The following is a 24,120-nucleotide window of genomic DNA, read 5'->3' as shown; positions in this document are numbered from 1 at the left end:
GTTGGGGGAGAGGGGTGCTGATTGGCCAGCATTCCCCAACTCCCAGGATTCAGACCAGCGCAGTGGCCACGTGGAGCCTCTTTTGGCTCTGTTCCAGCAGCACAGTACAGCATACCTACCAATACTTGGCAATCAAAAATAAGCACACTTTATATAGCAAACTGTCTTCCAAAGAAGGTTGGATGTCTCCAGGCATATTTATTTTGATTGATTGCTCCTTAATTGAAAGAGTCAAGGATGTTTAATAATAAAATCCTTTATTGAAAATGTTGGTAACTGAATTTAACTAAGCAAACTAACAAAAAGCAAAGTTCTAAGAGTTAGGTTAGAAGTCCTTTCCCCTCTCAGTTGCTCAATTCTCCCACTTCTGGGCTCTTGTCATGTCATCATTTCACTAATTCTTCAGTCACTAAAAATACAAGTCCTGTCTGCTTTTAATGTAAAAACAAAACAACAGAACAAAAAGCAAACAGAAATTCACCAAAACAAACAAACACACACAACTTTAAAACTTTCATAGATTTTACAGCCAGAAGGGACCATTGTGATCATCCCGTCTGATCTCCTATACGGCACAGGCCACAGAACTTCACCAAAATAATTCCTACAGCATATCTTTTAGAAAATGATCCAATCTAGGTCTAAAATTTGTTAGTGATGGAGAATATATCATGACACTTGCTAAAGTATTCCAATGATTAATTACATTCACCATTAAAAAAAACATATACGTGCCTTAATTCCAGTCTGAATTTGTCTAGCTTCAACTTCTACCCATTGGGCCGTGTTACACCTTTCTCTGCTAGACTGAAGAGCCCAGTATTAAATATATGTTCCCCATGTCAGTGCTCAGACTGTAATCAAGTCACCAGTCAGCCTTCTCTTTGTTAAACTAAATAGTTTTAGCTCCTTGAGTATATCACTATAAGGCATGTTTTCTAATCCTTTAATCATTCTTGGTGTAGAAATTCATTTCAAGTGTGCCTCTTTGGGCCTTCTTGGCCCATGCAGGTCCTCTCAGCAGGCACCAGATGCCCCTAGAGCAGTGATGGGCAACCTGTGGCCCGTGCCGCTTCCTGCAGATCCCATTGGCCGGGAACAGCAAACCACGGCCACTGGGAGCTGCAGGCAGCCATGCCTGCGGACGGTCAATGTAAACAAACTGTCTCGCAGCCCGCCAGTGGATTGCCTTGACAGGCCGCCTGTGGGCAACATATTGTCCACCACTGCCCTAGAGATTTTGTTATGTTTACTCAATGCTCCTGCAAATTCTAGGAGGTGCTTTTAAATAATTCTATTTCCACCTAGAAGAAACAAATCTCACTTCTCTGACCCTTTCTACACAGAAGTTAGTTCTTCCTAATGCACATTTTCTATGTAGTAGTATTGTCTCTAAGGGAGTTCACAAGGTTGGCAAGTGCTGTACTATTTTAACTTTGACATTTCATTGATAAAATGCTCAGTTTTTTCAGCTGAAAACTAAAACAGAAAAAAAACCTGTTACTGCAGCAATCATAAAGACACTGTTTTAAAATCCGATTTTTCCCTCATCATATTCAACTTCCAGATTTAAGATGACATATAACAAAATAGCCATTATTGTAACCCTCCCAATTTTCAAGTTGATGTATTTTACATGACAGACTGAATTTAACCCTAGTTTTTAAAAAAAAAAATCTTAAATTCTTGGTTTACCCAATTAATTAACATATACAGAATCAAAGCAGTCTTTCAGACACACTTTCCCCCACACATAAAAACATTAGGGAAAATATTCATTACAACTTTTGTTTGTAAAAGCAGCCTGAAGCAACCATTAACATGATGGAGCACATCCTAGGGGCAGCTTTGTGCTGGTCCACCAGCAAGAAGCTCCCTTAAAGGTACCTTATCCAGCAGCTGGAAGATTGGGACTACAGCTAGCACAAGTTAAGACTGTCACCAGGCAGATTTAAATTGTCCCAGAAGGTTGCAAATTTGTAGGGGTGAGATTCAGCCCAAAATAAAAGGAGAGCAAAGATGGCCACTTTTTGACATACATCCCTCCTAAGGTATGCCTCTCCACCACCCAAACTTGTCAGCATATAAAATGGACAGTGGTTATTATGTATGATAGTTACAGAGTCAGACCTTTAGCTGGTTTAAATGAGTCTTGCTCACTGAAGCTAATGCAAGTATGCAAATTTATGCCATCAGAAGATTTGACCCATAGTCTTCATTTAGAATGACGGGTCCAGTTTACAGTGGATGAGACTTTGAACTACCCCGAAGATGAGAGATTGTGATCTAGAGGTTTTTTTTTTTTTTAAACTTGCTTAAAAAATATGGAATTATGGAAGAGCTGTAGTTACATCCTAGTTAGGGTTGGATTCAACTTTGCATTTAAGCCAGGATTCATTCTCTTCGTATTGTATGAAAAATACAATTAATCTTCTCCAAATTTACAGTACAATCTCTGAGTAAAAACTGAACACACAGATAATTTTTAAGTAAATCTGTTAATTTATGAGTGCTAATTAATTAAAAATGGGTCTTGAAAAAATTCATATTTTACATCACGATTTTTGGGTCTTTCAAGCTTAAAAACTACAGACTAAACACTTTGACATTTGTACACATTGATATTTAGGATCTCTCTCTGGGGAGAGAATTGTTTTAATTAATATTGGGAAAACAATTTATCATAACATGAAAAATATGTACAATGGGTAGCATATAATGTGGGGATTTTTGTTAATACCTATTTAACGTCAGTTATTAATTAAAATTTTAGAATAAAGGATGTCTTGGTTAAAGATTAATCAACATTTCTTCTTTCAATTAAGGTGTTAGAGCTTGCAAAAGATATGATTGGAGAAGGTCCACCAGAAAACTTAAGGAAGACCAATCTTCCGATTCCCGGTATTTCTAGTATAAATGCATTAAAAAACTTTTCTAACAATCTTTCAGGCCTTGTTTTTAAGTCATAAAGAAGAAAAAATGGCAAAAGCCCAATTTAAAAAAAAATCTTTTGCAGATCATCTTTAAAATCAAATGGAGTATGGAGGGGGTTCCAGACGTATTAAAGAAAAGCAACCGTTTCCATAAATGGTATGTAACTCCAAATACAATACATAGTATAAATCAATGATTCATCATATTAGGCCAGACTTTCAGCAGGACGGAAAGTGTCCAGTTTACATACTGTTAGAATGCTAGTGGAATGGCCTAAAATATTTTAAAAAATTAATAGAAAACAAAAATGGATAAGATAAACTGGAAGTATTATGCTTATATTACAGTTTAAATATTCACACTATTTTGCCCCAGTTGGAGACTATAATTTGCATTTGAGTGTCCAACTGCATTTTAAGCAGTCAGGTACGATTCATATATGCAGCCTGGTATAACTAATTCGGCATCTCACCAAAACAGAGAGAATGTGTGTTAAGTGCATAAAGAGCTGTGAGTCTTGGCAAACAAATTAAGACTCTGGTCCTGCAATTGGATTTGTTAGTTCAGACCCCTTCATTATTAGATCCAATTGCAAGATTAAGGCTTAAACCTTATTTATAAATAAAGGCTATTATATTAAGGCTTGGTTTTTATATATGCCTATTTTCTCATACGGAATATATTTGTGTATATTATTCCATTCAGGCCCTTTAGATAAAGGAAGCCCATCAGTAGAAGAAATTAAGTTTTTTATAATCTTGAACATTTTAGGAGGAATTCCTTTAATCACTCATATTAGTTTCTATACTATGTTGTAAGAATATGGATTGGGAAAAAGACTCATACAAAATTTTGGGAGTAAACGACTATGGGTACAGCAGCTATTATGTTTTAGACTTTGCAGAAATTTGTGATGTAGATAAGGCCATATTTTATTTTTAAAAGGGGAACAGACAGGAGAGCCATTTATATTGTTTCATGCAACAGGCTCATTTAACACAATATCAACTCATTATGGAGGATCACTCTCTGTATTTGTTTTCCCTTAGATATCCAATAAGTGACGCATGATCTTCATAAAACACTATTATAATTCATCAGCTCTACAAACTACAAAATGAACTCATACAGATAACTGGTTCAATCAAAAAGTGATAAACATGTCATGATATGAAAAAATTTAATTTATAAGGAAAGAAATTAAAGATAGGATTGGAAAAGTCATATTTGGACTGCATGATAGAGGTGTCAGTAATCCAAAATAAATTTTATTATTTGCATAATGTAGGAGGTAATGGTAGAAGAGTAACCAGAAGGCATGTAAAACATGCCTATAGTGCCTCAAATATCTATGATTGTCTACATATACACAGACATAATGATTATAAATTAAATAACTTTTTGAAGCACAAAGTGTCAATACACTAAGCATACAGTGTGACCTATTTATAATAGGAAGGGAGTTTAAAGATAAGCTATTTATTTTCATATAAAGAATTCAGAGATAGGACTTGAAAGTAATGATAAAACTGCCTCAAGATTCTCTAAAATAAATTATATATATCTACAAACACACAAAGTACTCAAATGAATCTATAACTAGTTGAGCAAATTTGTGTACAATTCTATATCTGATTACTAACACTGTTATTAAATAAATAAAAATTCATCCTTTCATTTCACAGGTTCCTAAAGTGCCTTTAAAAATTATGCAAACACTTACACACACACACACACACACACCCCAAACCTTTATGTATAGGAGTAGTTTCCACTGAATTCTTTAGGACTTACTCCGGTTAGTCAAATTATACACACTCAACTATTTGCAGAATAAAATCATGTATCAGTTTTTCCTTTTAGTAATAAGAACATTATTTTTGTTTAGGAAAACAATAGAATAGCATCCTGTTCAAAGAATACTTTCAAGATAACACTGAACAGCGCACTGATACACAGATACCCTCCCACCAACAGCACAAGAAGAATATTCAATATCTTCATTAACAACTTAGATATTGGCATAAAAAGTACGCTTATTAAGTTTGCAGATGATACCAAACTGGGAGGGATTGCAACTGCTTTGGAGGACAGGGTCATAATTCAAAATGATCTGGACAAATTGGAGAAATGGTCTGAGGTAAACAGGATGAAGTTTAACAAAGACAAATGCAAAGTGCTCCACTTAGGAAGGAAAAATCAGTTTCACACATACAGAATGGGAAGAGACTGTCTAGGAAGGAGTACAGCAGAAAGGGATCTAGGAGTTATAGTGGACCACAAGCTAAATATGAGTCAACAGTGTGATGCTGTTGCAAAAAAAGCAAACATGATTCTGGGATGTATTAACGGGTGTGTTGTGAGCAAGACACGAGAAGTCATTCTTCCGCTCTACTCTGTGCTGGTTAGGCCTCAACTGGAGTATTGTGTCCAGTTCTGGGCACCGCATTTCAAGAAAGATGTGGAGAAATTGGAGAGGGTCCAGAGAAGAGCTACAAGAACGATTAGAGGTCTTGAGTACATGACCTATGAAGGAAGGCTGAAAGAATTGAGTTTGTTTAGTTTGGAAAAGAGAAGACTGAGAGGGAACATGATAGCAGTTTTCAGGTATCTAAAAGGGTGTCATAAGGAGGAGGGAGGAAAACTTGTTCAGCTTAGCCTCTAAGGATAGGACAAGAAGCAGTGGGCTTAAACTGCAGTAAGGGAAGTTTAGGTTGGACATTAGGAAAAAGTTCCTAACTGTCAGGGTGGTTAAACACTGGAATAAATTGCCTAGGGAGGTTGTGGAATCTCCATCTCTGGAGATATTTAAGAGTAGGTTAGATAAGTGTCTATCAGGGATGGTCTAGACAGTATTTGGTCCTGCCATGAGGGCAGGGTACTGGACTTGATGACCTCTCGAGGTCCCTTCCAGACCTAGAATCTATGAATCTATGAAAAAACTCCATATGGACTCCTCCTGAGGGTCGAAATGACAGTCTGGACCTATACATAGAATGCTTCCGCCGACGTGCACAGGCAGAAATTGTGGAAAAACAACGTTGCTTGCCTCATAACCTAAGTCATGCAGAATGCAATGCCATCCACAGCCTCAGAAACAACCCTAACAGTATAATCAAAGAGTCTGATAAAAGAGGTGCTGTTGTCATCATGAACAGGTCTGGCTACCAAAAGGAGGCTGCCAGACAACTCTCCAAAACCAAATTCTACAGGCCACTTTCCTGAGATCCCAATGAGGAATACACTAAGAAACTGCACCATCTACTCAGGACACTCCCTACACTAACACAGGTACATATCAACATATCCTTAGAGCCCCGACCGGGGTTATTCTATCTACTACCCAAGATCCACAAACCTGGAAATCCTGGACGCCCCATCATCTTTGGAATTGGCACTCTCACTGAAGGACTGTCCGGGTATGTGGACTCTCTACTCAAACTCTACGCCACCAGCACTCCCAGCTATCTCCGTGACACCACTGATTTCCTGAGAAAACTACAATGCATTGGTGATCTTCCAGAAAACACCATCCTAGTCACCATAGATGTGGAGACTCTCTACACAAACATCCACACACAGATGGAATACAAGCTGTCAGGAACAGTATCCCTGACAATGCCACAGCACAAGTGGTTGCTGAGCTCTGTGACTTTATCCTCAGACACAATTATTTCAAATTTGGTGACAATATACACCTCCAGACCAGTAGCACCGCTATGGGCACCCGAATGGCTCCACAATATGCCAACATTTTTATGGCTGACCTGGAACAACGCTTCCTCAGCTCTCGTCCATTCACGCCCCTTCTCTACCTACGCTACATTGATGACATCTTCATCATCTGGACCCATGGGAAGGAGACTCTGGAAGAATTCCACCACAGTTTCAACAGCTTCCACCCCACCATCAACCTCAGCCTGGACCAATCTACACAGGAGGTCCACTTCCTAGACACCACAGTACAAATAAGTGACGGTCACGTTAACACCACCCTATATCAAAAACCCACCGACCACTATGCCTACCTTCATGCCTCCAGCTTCCATCCCGGACACACCACACAATCCATCGTCTACAGCCAAGTGCTGAGGTACAACCGCATCTGCTCCAACCCCTCAGACAGAGACCAACACCTACAAGATCTTCAACAAGCATTCTCAAAACTATGATACCCGCACAAGGAAATAAGGAAACAAATCAACAGAGCCAGAAGTGTACTCAGAAGCCTCCTGCTGCAAGACAAGTCCAAGAAAGAAACCAACAGAACTCCACTGGCCATCACCTACCTCAGCTAAAACTTCTCCAACGCATCATCAGTGATCTACAACCCATCCTGGTCAACGATCCCTCGCTTTCACAGGCCTTGGGAGGCAGGCTAGTCCTCACCCACAGACAACCCGCCAACCTTAAGCATATTCTCACCAGCAACCACACACCGCACCATAGTGACTCAGGAACCAATCCATGCAACAAACTTCGATGCCAAGTCTGCCCACATATCTACACCAGCAACACCATCACAGGACCTAACCAGATCAGCCACAACATCACCAGTTCATTCACCTGCACGTCCATCAATGTAATATACACCATCATGTGCCAGCAATGCCCTCTGCTATGTACATCAGCCAAACTGGACCCGGTCCCTACGTAAAAGGATAAATGGACACAAGTCAGATATTAGGAATGGCAATATACAAAAACCTGTAGGAGAACACTTCAATCTCCCTGGACACACAATAGCAGATTTAAAGGTAGGCATCCTGCAGCAAAAAAACTTCAGGACCAGACTTCAAAGAGAAACTGCTGAGCTTCAGTTCATTTGCGAATTTGACACCATTAGCTCAGGATTAAACAAAGACTGTGAATTGCTAGCCAACTACAAAAGCAGTTTCTCCTCCCTTGGTGTTCACACCTCAACTGCTAGAAGAGGGCCTCATCCTCCCTGATTGAACTAACCTCGTTATCTCTGCTACTGGAGTTGCCATTTTTTTGAGGAGACAGAACTAAATTCCCAAACAACTGGGAATAATTATTAAATATTTCATAGTACTTTTCTGTTGTGTTACACCCTCCTTTCCTGCCTTAGTACAAAAGTTGAGCCTAATCTGTTCAAGCATTATCCATGCCAATTCATAAGAAATTGTGAGCCATCATTGTAGACATCAAATATGAACATCTAACATCTGTTTTCAGTGTTATTCTACTTAGCAAAAAGAGTTGTCTGAGCAGATTTACAATTTTTTTTTTTAAAGATGTCTGTGTAAAAGCCACAGTACAGCATACCTGCCAATATTTGGCAATCAAAAGTAAATACGCCTTTCACAGCAAACTGTTTCTTCCAAAGAAGGAGGCCAAAAGAAGCATTTAGGAGCACCTGTATCTTCCTGTAGTAGCAGCAGAAAAAGAACCAAGACTGAATGCAGTTATGCTTTATCATGTTCTACTATTTTGCTAATCTTGTCTCAGTATTCAAAGAATGATGTAACAAGGAAGCTGTATTTCAAAAAAATAATGTTTCTTTTTGGAAGAGGGGAGATGGGAGAAAATTGTAAAGACATAGTTCATGAGGTCACAGAAAAATTTAGACCCTAGGAGGTCTTTTTTTAGAAAACAGAAGATTCATACAGGGTATAACATACACACAACAAAATACTACGTTGGTCATGTAGCTCTTGGAAAATTAATTTTTAAATTAATTTTATTGCCTGTGAAAGGTGCTGGGTTAACAGCATTGAAGACTAAAGGAGCAGCAGCAATGCAATCTCCCTCAAAATTTGACATGAAGGGACCATCTCCAGGTGAATTCAGTTAATGGCCTCTGGGAATCAAAAGGATGTTATTGGTTCCATTTGTGAGGTTGGACTTTGTAAACTTCATTTGCAACTGCACTGAGCAGTCATCCTATTTTACTAACCTTACATCAGCTGCACTGGATCTGAACTAATTACCTGGAGGTAAAATGCTCTGTATCCTATTAACAATACCCTTATTGCATGAGTGGCAGCACTGTACTTCTACTTCTCTCACTTCCCCTGAAACGAGTCTGTTTCCCTTGCATTCACACTGATAACCAGAAGGCAGCTAACAATCTGTCATACCAGTTCCCCTTTTCCAGCAACACCTATCCCAACTGCACACAGTTATCTGAATGACAATAACACTAGCAGTTTTCACAGGTAAAGCTACCATTTATCTTACTCTCTTTTCAGATCTTTTGCCTCCCTTTATCTTTTCATGCTTATATCCTACATTTTTAGAATTTTTTAATTTAATTATTTTAAACTCTAAAGCACAATCTTTCCAATCATTTTACTTGCTAAAATACTTATTCTCCATTTTTCCAAACACCAACCACTAGGTTCTATTGCAGCATTGGGCCAGGAGTAGTCAGAGCAATACCATAAAATGCATTAGCATGACATGCAAACAGCTTAAAACTGTTAAATATGTAAATAGACAAATTAGAAATGGAACAACACTTGAAAAAAATGGTAATCTGATCATTAAAGAAAGAAGGCAGGCTGGCCAGAGGGTAGTAGTTCCAAATTCTCACTTAAAATAAGTGCTATACTGTAAAAGTAGGTTTCTTGGAGAATGGTCTGTGTTAGCCCAGAAAATTCATCTGCTCCTTATTTCCAGAACATGACTTCAGAAGTGAGGAATTTCTCTAGGCAACTAAAGGGCAAATCTACCTAGGCATTCAAGGATAGCTTGCAACCCTACGGTGGAACTAAGCTCTTATCCTCAAATGTACCCTATCCACTGCCATTAAAAGGGAGGGCAGGGGGGAAAAGAGGCGGAATATGCTCCTACTGGAACCAAAGGCAAGCTATATGCTACTAAAGACTGCTGCCTGAACCCTAAGACAATCAATATTTCTCCACTGTCCAGACTCCCCTGGAAAGAGACTGGATATCTTTAGACTAAAAATGATGGGAAACTAAAGCCGTTTTCACCAGCACCAGCTCCAAAAGATCTCTCATGTGTGGTAGTATGCTGCCATGCAAGTGTATTAGCATAGTGATTCTCTGCTACAAAAAACACTATCACCTCAGGAAAACCTTTTCAAAAGCAACATCAACAGACATAGATAAATGAGGTTCTATAGACATACTGAACGCATGATAGAAGATGGTTCCAGAGAGGAAGACAGCAACCTCTCTCCAAATTCTGGACCCCATGGCTGACAAGGCCTAACTTGCACTATCAGAATCACCATGATCCTTGCTGGACCAGTTTCTTCATGGAAAAAGAAAAGAACCAATTATTACTTTAAGAAGTGGGGATTAGAAATCACAGGCAAATAAACCAAGTAAATTGCTAGACTTCCCTGAAAAGAGCCAAAACTGTTACACTAATTTTAAATATCTTCTGAAGCTCTTACCTCTGTCCTTAACACTGGAATTTATCAAAAAGATAAAAAGCACCAGTTGTCTGGTATAAATAATAACACAGAGCACGAAAGTTGAAGCTCAGGAACCAATATTTAGTAGAATGAAGATTCATGCCCAAATTTTTTCTGTACAAATGCACATTTGATATCTAAGTTTATAGCCTTGCCTAGACCCCAAATATAGCCTATAATCATTCTGAGGCAGAACAGGAAAAAAAACCCAACCAGTTTACTTCACACATTAGATATGGACAGCAATAGCCTAGCATAAATCCAATCCACTTTACTTCAAAAGGATTATTTTTTAAAGAGTCATTAACACACACTCAAACAAAAAGGGAACCCAATTAAAGGCAAAAATGCTCTGAAACAATTTTAATTGATTTTTCTGCTGATCTATATTTTCTATTTCTTCTTTTTAGTATTGCCCAGAAAAATCACCATTGCTGGTACAAGCTAGAGAGGGACAAAAAGGGAGTGATGGTTTTGCTTTCAATTTTGTAAAGTCTCAGTCACTGGGTTTTAATTTTGCAAGCCTGAAGCCAAAGCTACTCTAGACCCATGGTTTTTGATGCAGTTTCTAAGAATGTGGTATATTTTACATTTCCCAAGTTTTCCCTGCTGACCTGTGATTCTCAAAATGAAGTTACCTACTTTTCCATTTAAGTAACACTTGTCTTGCTTCAAGGACTATGAAAAAAATAAAAGCAAAAAAGTTATGAAAATACAGCATTAACATTGCAAACTAAAAATCAAAGCATCTGGTAAGCCACCCTCAACATTGCCAAATACACATAAAAGCATCCAAAAGACTATCATCTATATTGAAAAAATACGTTGAGGATACACAGTAAAGAACCCTGAAGACTGGAAAAGATATACATAAGAGCACACAAGTATCAGGGGGTAGCCGTGTTAGTCTGTATCTACAAAAACAACAAAGAGTCTGGTGGCACCTTAAAGACTAACAGATTTATTTGGGCATAAGCTTTCGTGAGTATAAACCTCACTTCTTCGGATGCAAGTACATCAGCCTTTCAGCACTGCAAAAATTCATGCAAGAATATTACAAAGTTGCACCTCACCTAGGGTATTTTTAAAGTGAATAAAAATTACTGACTCTGCCCCTCACAGTCTATGTTAGATCAAAAACATAACATGTTAGGATGGATAGAAGTACTATAAATACTGGGAGAGAAGTTGTCTTTGAAGAAGACACACACAGGCCTTAATGGCCTTAGATCTCTTTTTCCTTTTCACCTTGGGGGAATGCTCCTCTGAAATGCTTCCAGCTCCACACACAAGGCCATTTAGACAGGCAGAATTGTAGAATTTAAATAAGTGGATGAGATGGTGGAGTTGGGAGGAAGGATTTAGGTTTATTAGGAATTTAGAAACCTTATGGAAAAGAAGGAACCTATACAGAAAAGATGGGCTCCACCTAAACCAAAACAGAACCAGATTGCTGGCATGTAAAATAAAAAAGGTTGTAGAGGAGTTTTTAAATTAAGGGCTGAGGGAAAGCCAACAAGTGCACAGAAGCACACAGTTCAGACAGAAACATCCCTTAGGGAACGATTTATTAAAGGAGATTCTCTATATCCTAATAAAGAAGAAAGGATAGAAGTTGAAGAAGTACAGGTGGGAACAGAAGATAAACAATCAAACAAAAAACAATCCCATCCAAATACATCACATGAAAGCAGACAACTAAATATAGACAAATTTTATAAGTGTTGTCTTCAAATGCTAGAAGTCTAAATCTAAGATGGGTAAACTTGAGTGCCTGGTATTAAATTAAGATAATGATATAACAGGCATCACAGAAACTTGATGGAATGATTGTAATCAATGGTGGTATATTAGGGTACAAAATATATAGGAATAACAGAGTAGGTTGCACATGTGTGGGAGTAGCACTATTTGTGAAAAAGCATATAGAGTCAAACATAGTAAAAATTTTAAATGAAAAATCAAACACTACAATAGAATCTCTATGGACAGAAATTCCATGCTTGAATAATAAGAGTATAGCAGATGGAACATACTACCAATCATCTGATTAGGATGGTGACAGTGATTGTGAAATGCTCAGGGAGTTTAGAGAGGTTACAAAAACAGAAAACCCAATAATAAAGAGGGATTTCAACTATTCCCATATTGACTGGGTAATTGTCGCCTCAGGATGGGATTCAGAGATAAAATTTCTAGACACCACTGCTTCTTGGAGTAGCTAGTCCTGGAACCCACAAGGGGAGAGGCAATTCTTGATTTAGTCCTAAGTGTAGAACAGTATTTGGCCCAAGAGCAGAACTGCTCAGTCATAGCAATCATAATGTAATTAAATTTTACATTCTTTAAGGAGGAGGGGAAATACCAAAGAAATCCACCACAGAAGCATTTAACTTCAAACTACACAAAAATGAGGAACCTATTTAAACAGAAATTAAAAGAACAGTCACAAGAGTGAAATGCCTGCAAGCTGCATGGTAACTACAGTAAAACCTGCCTTAGGCCTGGTCTACACTACGACTTTAATTCGGATTTATCAGCTTTAATTCGAATTAACCCTGTAACCGTCCACACAACGACGCCATTTAATTCGATGTAAAGGGCCCTTTAAATCGATTTCTGTACTCCACCCCAACGAGCGGAGTAGCGCCAAAATCGATTTTAGCAATTCGAATTAGGGTTAGTGTGGCCGCAATTCGATGGTATTGGCCTCCGGGAGCTATCCCACAGTGCATCATTGTGACCGCTCTGGACAGCAATCCGAACTCGGATGCACTGGCCAGGTAGACAGGAAAAGCCCCGCGAACATTTGAACTTCATTTCCTGTTTGCCCAGCATGGAGAGCACAGGTGACCACAGATACCTCATCAGCACAGGTAACCATGCAGGCTGATAATCGAAAAAGAGCACCAGCATGGACCGTGAGGGAGGTACTGGATCTGATCGCTGTATGGGGAGAGGATTCAGTGCTTGCAGAACTTCGTTCTAAAAGACGAAATGCAAAAACTTTTGAAAAAATTTCCAAGGGCATGATGGAGAGAGGCCACAATAGGGACTCTGAGCAGTGCCGCGTGAAGGTCAAGGAGCTCAGACAAGCCTATCAAAAAACAAAGGAGGCAAACGGTCGCTCCGGGTCAGAGCCGCGGACATGCCGCTACTACGCCGAGCTGCATGCAATTCTAGGGGGGGCTGCCACCACTACCCCACCTTTGTTCGTGGATTCTGGGTCGGGGATAGTCTCGACGCCTGAGGATTCTGCCGATGGGGTAGAGGAGGAGGAGGAGGAGGATGAGCTTGCAGAGAGCACACAGCACTCCATTCTCCCCAACAGCCAGGATCTTTTTCTCACCCTGACTGAAGTACCCTCCCAAGCCTCCCAAGCCAGTACCCAAGACTCTGACCCCATGGAAGGGACCTCAGGTGAGTTTACCTTTTAAAATATAAAACTTGTTTTAAAAGCAAACGGTTTTTAATGATTACTTTGCCTGACTTTGCATTCGCGGTCAGTTCAGCTACTGGAAAAGTCTGTAGCTACTGGAAAAGTCTGTTAACGTGTCTGGGGATGGAGCGGAAATCCTCCAGGGACATCTCCATGAAGCTCTCCTGGAGGTACTCCGAAAGCCTTGCCAGAAGGTTTCTGGGCAGTGCATCCTTATTCCCTCCTCCATGGTAGGACACTTGACCACGCCATGCTTGCAGCAAGTAATCTGGTATCATTGCCTGACAAAGCCTAGCAGCGTATGGTCCCGGTGTTTGCTGGCATTCAAGCAACATCCGTTCTTTATCTTGTTGTGTAATCCTCAGGAGAGTGATATCACTCCTGGTAACCTGGTTGAAATACGGGAACTTAATTAAGGGGACAGAGGTGGCCGTTCCTACTGGGCTGTTTGCCTGTGGCGGAAAATAAATCCTTCCCTGCAGTTAGCCAAGCGCAGATGGGAAATTGGCCCTGAAGTTTTCCGCGTTTGGCTAGCAGGGTTCTTCCCTGTTACCAGCCACGCGGTGGGGGGAGGGTACCGTGATCATCCCAGAGAATTCATGGCGAGGGGGGGGGTCGGCGGCGGGGGGGGGGGTAGTTTGGTGCCTGCAGGGATCTTCCCTGATACCAGCCATGCGGTGGGGGGAGGGGTACCGTGATCATCCCAGAGAATTCATGGCGGGGGGGGGGGTTAGTTTGTTTTCTGGTGCTGCTGAATGTTAACAGAAAAACCGCAGCACTCTACTTGCCTGAAGGGGCCCAGACAAGCCCCCCCACACTGCCCCCCCCCCAACTGGCTGAGATTGGCCAGGCTTCTGCAGCACTCTACAGGCTATGCTTGGTATGTGGGAAAGGAGGGTGCAGAAGCTGTAAAACAATGGCTTACCATGGCCGCATGCAAGCCGAATTCTGTTGCCCAGACCTGTGATCTCTAGCAGCAAAGCCACAAGCACTCAGCATTAAGAGGCAAAATGCGACCTTGCACAGAAATCACATGTGCTATGTAATGTGAACAGTGTTGGTCACCGTGAAAGAGTATAAGCATTGTTCTGCAAAATGTAGCTTTTAAAACAATTCTCTCTTTTTTCCCCTCCCTACAGCAGCTGCAAATTCCTCAAGCCTCCCTCCTCCATCCCGAAGGTTATCACAGATAAGGCGTCGTAAGAAGAAGACGCGGGAGGACATGTTTTCTGAAATTATGCAATCCAGCAGGAGTGACAGAGCTCATCTGAATGAGTGGAAGGAAACAGTTTCAAAGTATAGGAAAGAAGTCAGTGAACGTGAGGAGAGGAGGGACCAACGTGAGGAGAGGAGGGACCAACGTGAGGAGAGGAGAGACGATCGAGATGAGAGATGGCGGCAGGAAGACCAGAGGATGAAGGATGCAACGCTGGGGCTGCTCCGGCGTCTGGTGGAGGTTCAGGAACGGCTGCTGGAAAACAGACTGCCGCTTCAGCCCCTGTTCCACCCTCCCCCCTCCCCATGTTCCGTATCCTCCTCACCCAGACGTGTAAGAACGCGGGGGGGGAGGCTCCGTACACCTTCCCATTCCACCCCAGTAGACAGCCCAAGCAAAAGGCTGTCATTTTTTTAACCTTTTCTTTGTGGCTTTTTCCTTCCCAGCAATCCTCCTCCCAAATACCACCCGGGTTCCCTCCCTCTTTTTCTAATCTATTAATAAAGAATAAATGATTTTTAAATGATAGTGACTTTATTTGGTTTGAAAGAAAGCTGGGGGAAGGGGCAGGGTGGGTTCCTTACAGAAAATCAGTCAGTAAAGGGGGAGGGTTTTCATGAAGGAGAAACAAACAGATATTTCACACGATAGCCTGGCCAGCCATGAAACTGGTTTTCAAAGCTTCTCTGATGCACAGCGCTTCATGGTGTGATCTTCTAATCGCCCTGGTGTCTGGCTGCGCGTAATCAGCAGCCAGGCGATTTGCCTCAGCCTCCCACCCCGCCATAAAGGTCTCCCCCTTACTTTCACAGAGATTGTGGAGCACACAGCAAGCAGAAATAACAATGGGGAGATTTCTTTGGCTGAGGTCAGAGCGAGTCAATAATGAACGCCAGCGACCTTTTAAACGGCCAAATGCACATTCTACCACCATTCTGCACTTGCTTAGCCTGTAGTTAAACAGCTCCTGACTCCTGTCCAGGCTGCCTGTGTATGGCTTCATAAGCCATGGCATTAAGGGGTAGGCTGGGTCCCCAAGAATAACTATGGGCATTTCAACATCCCCAACGGTTATTTTCTGGTCCGGAAAGTAAGTCCCTTGCTGCAGCCCTTTAAACAGAGTAGTGTTCCTGAAGACGCGAGCGTCATGAACCCTTCCCGCCCAGCCCGCGTTGATGTTGGTGAAACGTCCCTTGTGATCCACAAGTGCTTGCAGCACCATTGAAAAGTACCCCTTGCGGTTTATGTACTCGGTGGCTTGGTGCTCCGGTGCCAAGATAGGGATATGGGTTCCGTCTATTGCCCCACCACAGTTAGGGAATCCCATTGCAGCAAAACCATCCACTATAGCCTGCACATTTCCCAGAGTCACTAACTTTCGTAGCAGCACCTGAGTGATTGCTTTGGCTACTTGCATCACAGCAGCCCCCACCGTAGATTTGCCCACTCCAAATTGATTCCCGACTGACCGGTAGCTGTCTGGCGTTGCAAGCTTCCACAGGGCTATCGCCACGCGCTTCTCAACTGTGAGGGCTGCTCTCATCTTGGTATTCTGGCGTTTCAGGGCAGGAGACAGCAAGTCACAAAGTTCCATGAAAGTGCCCTTACGCATGCGAAAGTTCCGCAGCCACTGGGAATCGTCCCAGACCTGCAACACTATGCGGTCCCACCAGTCTGTGCTTGTTTCCCTTGCCCAGAATCGGCGTTCCATGGATAGAATCTGCCCCATTAACAACATGATCTCCAAAGCACCTGGGCCTGTGGTTTCACTGAATTCTGTGTCCGTGTCCGTGTCCATGTCCTCATCATGCTTGTCGCTGCGCTGCCGCCGCCGCTGCCTCCTCGCCTCGTTTTTCTGGTCTTGGCTGAGCATAAACTCCACAAGAACGCGCGAGGTGTTTGCAATATTCATGAGTGCTGTCTTGACCTCAGCGGGCTCCATGCTTGCCGTGGTATGGAGTCTGCAGTGTTCACCCACCCAGGAAAAAAGGCGCGAAAATGGTTGTCTGCCGTCCGTTGCTTTCATGCAGGGAGGGAGGGAGGGAGGGAGTGAGGCTGTACCCAGAACCACCTGCGACGATGTTTTTTGTCCCATCAGGCACTGGGATCTTAACCCACAATCCCAATGGGCGCAGGAGACTGCGGGAACTATGGGATAGCTATGGAATTGCTACCCACAGTGCAACGGTGCAGAAATCGACGCTAGCCCCGGTACTTGGACGCACACCACCGAATTACTGTGCTAGTGTGGCCGCACTCATTTCGACTTTATACAACCTGTTTCTCAAATCCGAATTATCTAAATTCGGATTAATCCCGTAGTGTAGACATACCCTTAGAGACCACCTCTGAAGAGAGACCACCTGACAAGAGTGACGGCTTGCAGAGGCCTTGGAACACCACCACTCTGTGGTGTTCAAACCTTTGAAGAGAGCCCACTTCTTACAAGCGACCACTTTTGCTAACTCCCATGAGTGGTCTCTCTTGGCAGCTTTTACTGTATTTGAAAACAAATAGAGGTTCAAACTATATATATACTCCTCACCCAAAAAAGAAAAAAGAAAACAGTAAAGGGACTAAAAAATGTCACCATGATTAAACCACATAGTGGTCAGAAGCAAAAAAGCATCCTTTAAAAATTGGAAGGTCAATCCTACTGAGGAAGACTGACAGGAGTATAAGCTCTGGCAAGTCAAATGTAAAAATATAATTAGGCAGGCCAAAAAATAATTTGAAGAACAACTAGTAAAAGACACAAAGATCAACAGCAAAAAAAATGTTAAGTACATCAAAAGCAGAAAGCCTGCCAAACAAACAATCAGTGGGGTGACCTGATGATCAAGGAGCTAAAGAAGCACTCAAAAAAGACAGAGCTGTTGCAGAGTTTAATGAATTCTTTGCATTGGTCTTCACTGCAGAGGATATGAGGGAAATTCTCACATCTAAGCCATTCTTTTTAGGTGACAAATCTGAGGAACTATCCCAGATTGAGGTGTCTATAGATGAGGTTGTGGAACAAATTGATAAATTAAACAGTAATAAGTCACCGGATCAGATGGCATTCACCCAAGAATTCTGTAGGAACTCAAATATGAAATTGCAGAACTACTAGTTGTGGTATGTAACCTATCAGTTAAATCAGCCTCTGTACCAGATGACTGGAGGATAGATAATGCAATGCCAATTTTTTAAAAAGGCTCCAGAGGTGATCCTGGCAATTACAGCCTAACATCAGTATCAGGCAAGTTGGTTGAACCTATAGTAATGAACAGAATTATCAGACATAAACACAATATGTTGCAGGAAGAGTCAACTTTGCTTTTGGTGAGGCATGATTTCCCTTTTAAATCTATTAGAATTCTTTTAGGGAGTCAACAAGTATGTGGACAAGAGTAATCCAGTCAATATAGTTTACTTGGTCTTTCAGAAAGCCTTTGACACAGTCCCTCACTAAAGGCTTTTAAGCAAACCAGGCAATCATGGGATAAGAGGGAAGATCCTCTCGTGGATTAGTAACTGGTTAAAAGACAGGAAACAAAGGATAGGAATAGATGGTCAGTTTTCAGAATGGAGACAGGTAAATAGCACGGTTCCCCAAAGATCTCTACTGGGACCCGTGCTGTTCAACATATTCATAAATGATCAAGAAAAGAGTCAACTATACAAAATAACTCAAGATAGTTAAGTCCAAAGCTGGCTGTGAAGAGTTACAAGAGGATCTCACTAAACTGGGTGACTGGGTAACAAAACAGCAGATGAAATTCAAATGTTGCTAAGTGCAAAGTAATACACACTGGAAAACATAATCCCAACTATATATACAAAATGATGGGGTCTAAATTTGCTAAGAAAGAGATGTTGGAGTCATTGTGGATAGTTCTCTGAACTTGTCTGCTCAATGTGCAGCAGCAGTCAAAAAAGCCAACCATTAGAAAAAGGGACAGATAATAAGCCAGTAAATATCACAATGCCACCATATAAATCCATGGTATACCCACACCTTGCATACTGCATGCAGTTCTGGTCATCCCATCTCAAAAAAGGTATTAGAATTAGAAAAGGTACAGAAAAGGGCAAAAAGTTAATAGTGGCATGGAACAGTTTCCATATGAAGAGAGATTAAAAAGGCTGGGACTGCTCATTTTAGAAAAGAGACGAATAAGGGGGGATAGGATAAATGTCTATAAAATCATGAACGGTATGGAGAAAGTGAATAAGGAATTATTATTTACCTCTTCACATAACACAAGAACCAGGGGTCATCGTCACCCAACGAAATGAATAAGCAGCAGGTTTAAAACAAACATAAGGAAGTACTTCACACAACTCACAGTCAACTTCTGGAACTCATTGCCAAGGGATGTTGTGAAGGCCGAGAGTATAACTGGGTTCAAAAAAGAATTAGATAAGTTCATAGAGGACAGGTCCATCAATGGCTATTAGCCAAGATGGTCAGGGATACCCGGTGCCCTGGGTGTCAACAAGCCTCTGATTGCCAGAAACTGGGACTGGACAACGGGGCTCAATAATTGTCCTGTTCTGTTAATTCCCTCTGAAGCATCTGACACTGGTCACTATCAGAAGACAAGATACTGGACTAGATGGACCATTGATCATACCCCGTGTGGCCATTCTTATGTTATGGGGGCAGTAGAATAGTTTAGGTGGGCAGAGCCTTTTCTCCCACATAGGGCAGTAAGAACTATTGAGGGAAGGTCTCCAAATGCACAAATATTGGGGGTGTCCCTCTAAACCCTTCTACTTCCATAAAGCAGTGAGAAGACCTGGAGAGAGTCAATTTCCTATACCAGCATAGGGGAGTCAGGAAATTGGGCCTCCATATCAACATCCTAGCAGCAAGGACTTGCTTCCAGCACCAACTGGGCAGCCCGTCTCTTCCCACCCCCAGATCATAAAAAGTGAAAGGATCTGGGGAGACTGTCTGCCTCACTGCTACCACATAAGGCAATAATAGGGCCTGGAGAGACTCTTTCTCCCCTCCATGTATAGGGAAGTAAGGGAACTGGGAGTCTCTCCTCTCCCCCAGGAGGCACTTCAGGGGACCCAGAACATATGTTTTTCCTCACCCATCTATGGGCAGTGAGGGGAGGTGGGGCAAGTCCTTCCCCTGCTACCATAGCAGCAAGAGGAGCCTGGGAAGGAGTTTTACCCCTCTGGCACAGAGCAGGGAGAAGTGTCTCACTAACATACCCCATTGAAGAGAGGAGTCTCTTTTCCTCTTCCCAGGGAGACGACAGTGAGGAAGAGATGGGGTTCACTCTCTCCTCTCCTTCTCCGGGGCAGCTAAAGGAGATGGGAAGCCACCTCTCTCGTTCATGGGGCGGTGTCTCTCTTCCTTCCCCCAGCGGGCAGAGAAGGGAACCGAACTGAGCCCATTTCCTCCCTAGCTATCCGGGAGCCTGGTGAGAGTCTCACCCCCCTGAGCCGGCGGGCGGTGCTGTGGGGCGGAGGGAGCTTCTTGCCTCCATAGAAGCAGGAGGAAATTTCCCGCTCCACCTGTGCAGCGTGATGGGCTGCAGCCTTCTCACTCCTGGAGCAGGCTCGGGGGAGAAAAAGCACCTCCCCGGCCGCTGGGGATGGGGGTCCGTTCACACACGTGCCATGCAAGGGGGGTGGAAGCTGCAATAATCTTGGGGGCTGGTGGTGTTCACACCCCAGCATGCGAGGGGAGCCTGCGGGCGCAGAGACAAGCCTCACGGTGCACTGAGTGCTGCGAGGGAGCCTAAGATTACGGGGGGGTGTCCCTCGCTCATCGCCCTGAGCGCGGGGGGAGCGGCTAGGGAAGGCATCAGAGGAGTTGTCTGTGTCCCTGTGATGGCAGGGCGGGGGAGTTGGCGCGTAGCACGTCCTCCCCTCCCGCGGGGCGGCACGGAAAGGGGGCCGAGACAGGTGCTGAGTCTCTCTTTCTACACCGCCCAGCGCCCTAGGGAAATGAAGGAGCAGCGCAGAAGCCACTTAGGGGGAGAACGCTGCCCGCCTGTGAGGGGAAAGGGCTACAGAAGGCTTCCTCCCCCCTTTGGTGGAGCTGTGGGGAAGGGGCACGGAAGGCGAGGGGGAACCGGGCCCACAACTGATTGGGAAAATAACAAATGGTTAAGTGAAACCCTTGATTTAAAAAGCCAGAGCAGGAAACTATCCCTGACAAGTGGGATTTGCCCTCCTCTTGGCTGCACGCATTGGCCGTGCTCATTGCAACGAGCCAGTTTCTGCCAGTGCAAGTGGCCTGTTGGATTGTCTATCAAAAGGGAAATATCAATTCGCCGCTAAGGGAGTAGATTCCCTTCCATCCATCACAAGGCTTAGCAGGTAGCCGCCTAGAAATCAATCACACACTAATAAAAAAGACACCACCCTTCTCCCCATCACATTATTACTCCAGCTCTTTAAGAAATTTTTTTTTGTTTGTATGATAAATATATTCCTGGGTTTATCATCTGCATCATAATCTTGGGCCACCTAAAATGATCCTTAAACCCACACAGCATTGTAAACGTGCAACCCAACTAAGTATTCATTCATTATATAACTGCAAAATAATATCCTGTTACTCTGACTCTTGATTTCCTATTCCCAGCCACAAAAAGAAAAAATGAATCAGTTTTTTTTCTGACACCGTTTGTCTTTAAAAAAACCCACCAAGCTTTACAAATTATATGGTCTACAAAGCTAGGAATTTTAAATTCTCATCAATTCCATGCTAGACTTTAATACAATAATAATAATAATTGTAAACTGTTCACAAACATGACAATTATATGGCTGATTATAAGAGAAATTGCAAGAAAGGTATGTAGACGATTCTGTAGGGAGAGGCACTCATTGCTACTAGAATAAGATGTGCACTTGGTCACATTTATTGCAATGTATTAAAGGGCTGGGGGGGAAAACCCCTTTTTTGCCATTTCTTCCTTCATTTTCAGCCACTAAATAATTTTCGACAGCAATATATAACAATTTTGTTAATCAGAATTAATACACAAAAATCTATTATGGCCATATTCTTGCTTAAGCTTCTCACCTTTCAAATCATTGCATCTGTCTTTCCTCCTCACATGGATTTTACAACATCAAGTCTAGCTGACAGCTGATTACAGTGAGGAAAGAGGCAGCGTGGAGAGCTGGAACAGGCGAACATTTAAGAGGCAAGGGAGAGAGGGAGTCTGCTGCAGTCAGGAGAGGTTTGTGTATTTCTATCCCTCGTCTTTCTGTCCCTCAGCGAGTCTCCCTCAGTAAACTGCGAGCCTGGCTCTCTGGCTTGCTAGTCCCTGACTCAACATTCCCAGCATTCCCGAGGAGCTGGGTTTTCATTAGGGCTGAGCAACCTGCCACAAGGGGCAGCAGCAAACTCCCTAAGAACAGAGCAAAAAGAGCTCTAGCAGCACAACCACAGGCACTGCAACCCCATGGATTCCCACCCCAGTATTTGTCTCTGTCCACTCATTGCAGACCCAGGGGTTCCACTATCCCCATCTAATATGTGTGGGTCTGAAAGGACGAAGGGCTGATGGTTTTAAAACAGCCCAAAATTAAATAGTCTGCATGCAGAGCCAGTTGTGATTAAACTATTCTCTTGCCTCTATTCAAAAGGCCAACATTTTCAAAGCCACATGCCTACATTAGGTATCTAAATGCATATGTATATATATAGGCTGAATTAAGGCTATGGGGGGGGGGGAGAACAAATAGGAAATCAGTTATTGCAACTCCCAAATTAAAAGTTCAAGTATACAGAGTCCAATTTATTTCACAAGAAATGTATTATGTTGAAAAATGTATTAAGAAACTGACTACTTTTATTTATTAATTTATTTTGTAGAGAGGTGAACCAGGAAAATCTCCCTTAAAAAACAAACAAACAAAACAAACAAACATTCTGTTTCCTAGCTCTAATCACTGACTTTTCATGTTGGGGAATGTACTTTTTCCTTTCTGCTTCTTCCCCCATTTGCTCACTATCTTATTTTTTTCTGGTCAGAATTATCATTTGTATCATTGTATTATGACAGATTTACCTCAAACTACAGCTTCAAGACTTCTCCTCCACTCCAGGAATTTCACAAATAAATTACTGTCTGCCTCTTTTTAACCGTGTTGCTGTAGGGTAATATCTTCAAATCTGTATTTTACTTTATTCCTGGCTCACCCATATATATATAGACTTTGTTGAACAGCCTTGCTTGGGACAGATTTTGTGGCATTTCTATAATAAAATATTATGCCCAATGAAGTTGATTTCAGCCAGTCTGACTGATTTAATCCCTTCAGTGGTATGGCATTTGCATTATCCAAAGCCAGCTGAAATAATTTTCTGTCATGAATATTCATTCAGAGATGTTACTATTCAAGACAGTACTGGAATCCAAACAAACAGGATAGGGTGCATAATAAAAGTGTGTCTTCCTTTAAAAATATGCCCCTCCGTGATGTTTCTATGTCTTTTAGGTAAAAATACAATATGGGATTGAATTCCCCCTTTTTCCCCCCTGAGCTCAGGACATAATGCTTGCTGTCTTTATTCTAGTTATCACAATCTGATCGAGTCCAAAGTTTACTCTTCAAAGGCTGCATATCTACATGAGCAGATCTTTGCTGTAAGTAGTTACCAAAAGTATGACTTGGTATAGAATAATGAATGTTCACATGGTCAAAAAAAAGCAACTGGGAAGTGATTCTCCTTTCTAGATTTGAGGATCTATCAAGCCTGTAATCTATGAGGGTATACTGACACCGGAAAATATGATTCACCTTCATGAGTGGCATTTTATAGTAACTTTGCCTTATTTTCAAAAGTTAAACCTTATCCTGTCTACACTAGGGAAATTTCACAAACAATTTTCACTATTGTTAATACCAATTTTGCTCCACCATATTAACAGTGGGAGTTTTATTGTAGATGGGTCACCAACTGCTGACAGCATTTTAAGCATTGTGACTATGCTATATCCCTGTGCCAGTGTAGGAAAAAAGCAGCTTCTGCTCTCTGATCAACAGGGTTGCGAGAGGCCAATTTGGCAACCATGAATTAGACAGTCATCTAACCCAGCTCAGAGCAGAACTAATCATAGCCAACAATCCATCTGCACTAGGGCTCCCAATGTG

The 24,120-nt window shown here is 42.2% G+C and overlaps 1 protein-coding gene across 2 annotated transcripts in view; it reads right to left on the bottom strand.

The window, feature by feature from the left end:
* The window catches only part of ERC2 (ELKS/RAB6-interacting/CAST family member 2), an 866,973-nt gene extending 844,733 nt beyond the window's left edge, over positions 1 to 22,240 (bottom strand). For both annotated transcript variants that reach the window (XR_008445768.1, XM_054035803.1), the window contains exon 1: positions 22,040 to 22,240. The gene's annotated coding sequence lies outside the window, so the exon portion shown is untranslated. The remainder of the gene's footprint in view (positions 1 to 22,039) is intronic.
* Positions 22,241 to 24,120: the final 1,880 nt, after the last annotated feature.

This window comes from Malaclemys terrapin, chromosome 7 (genome assembly GCF_027887155.1).
Source record: "Malaclemys terrapin pileata isolate rMalTer1 chromosome 7, rMalTer1.hap1, whole genome shotgun sequence".
NCBI lineage: Eukaryota > Metazoa > Chordata > Testudines > Emydidae > Malaclemys > Malaclemys terrapin.
Note: the sequence above shows the minus strand (reverse complement) of the source record. Positions and strands in the feature narration are given on the sequence as shown.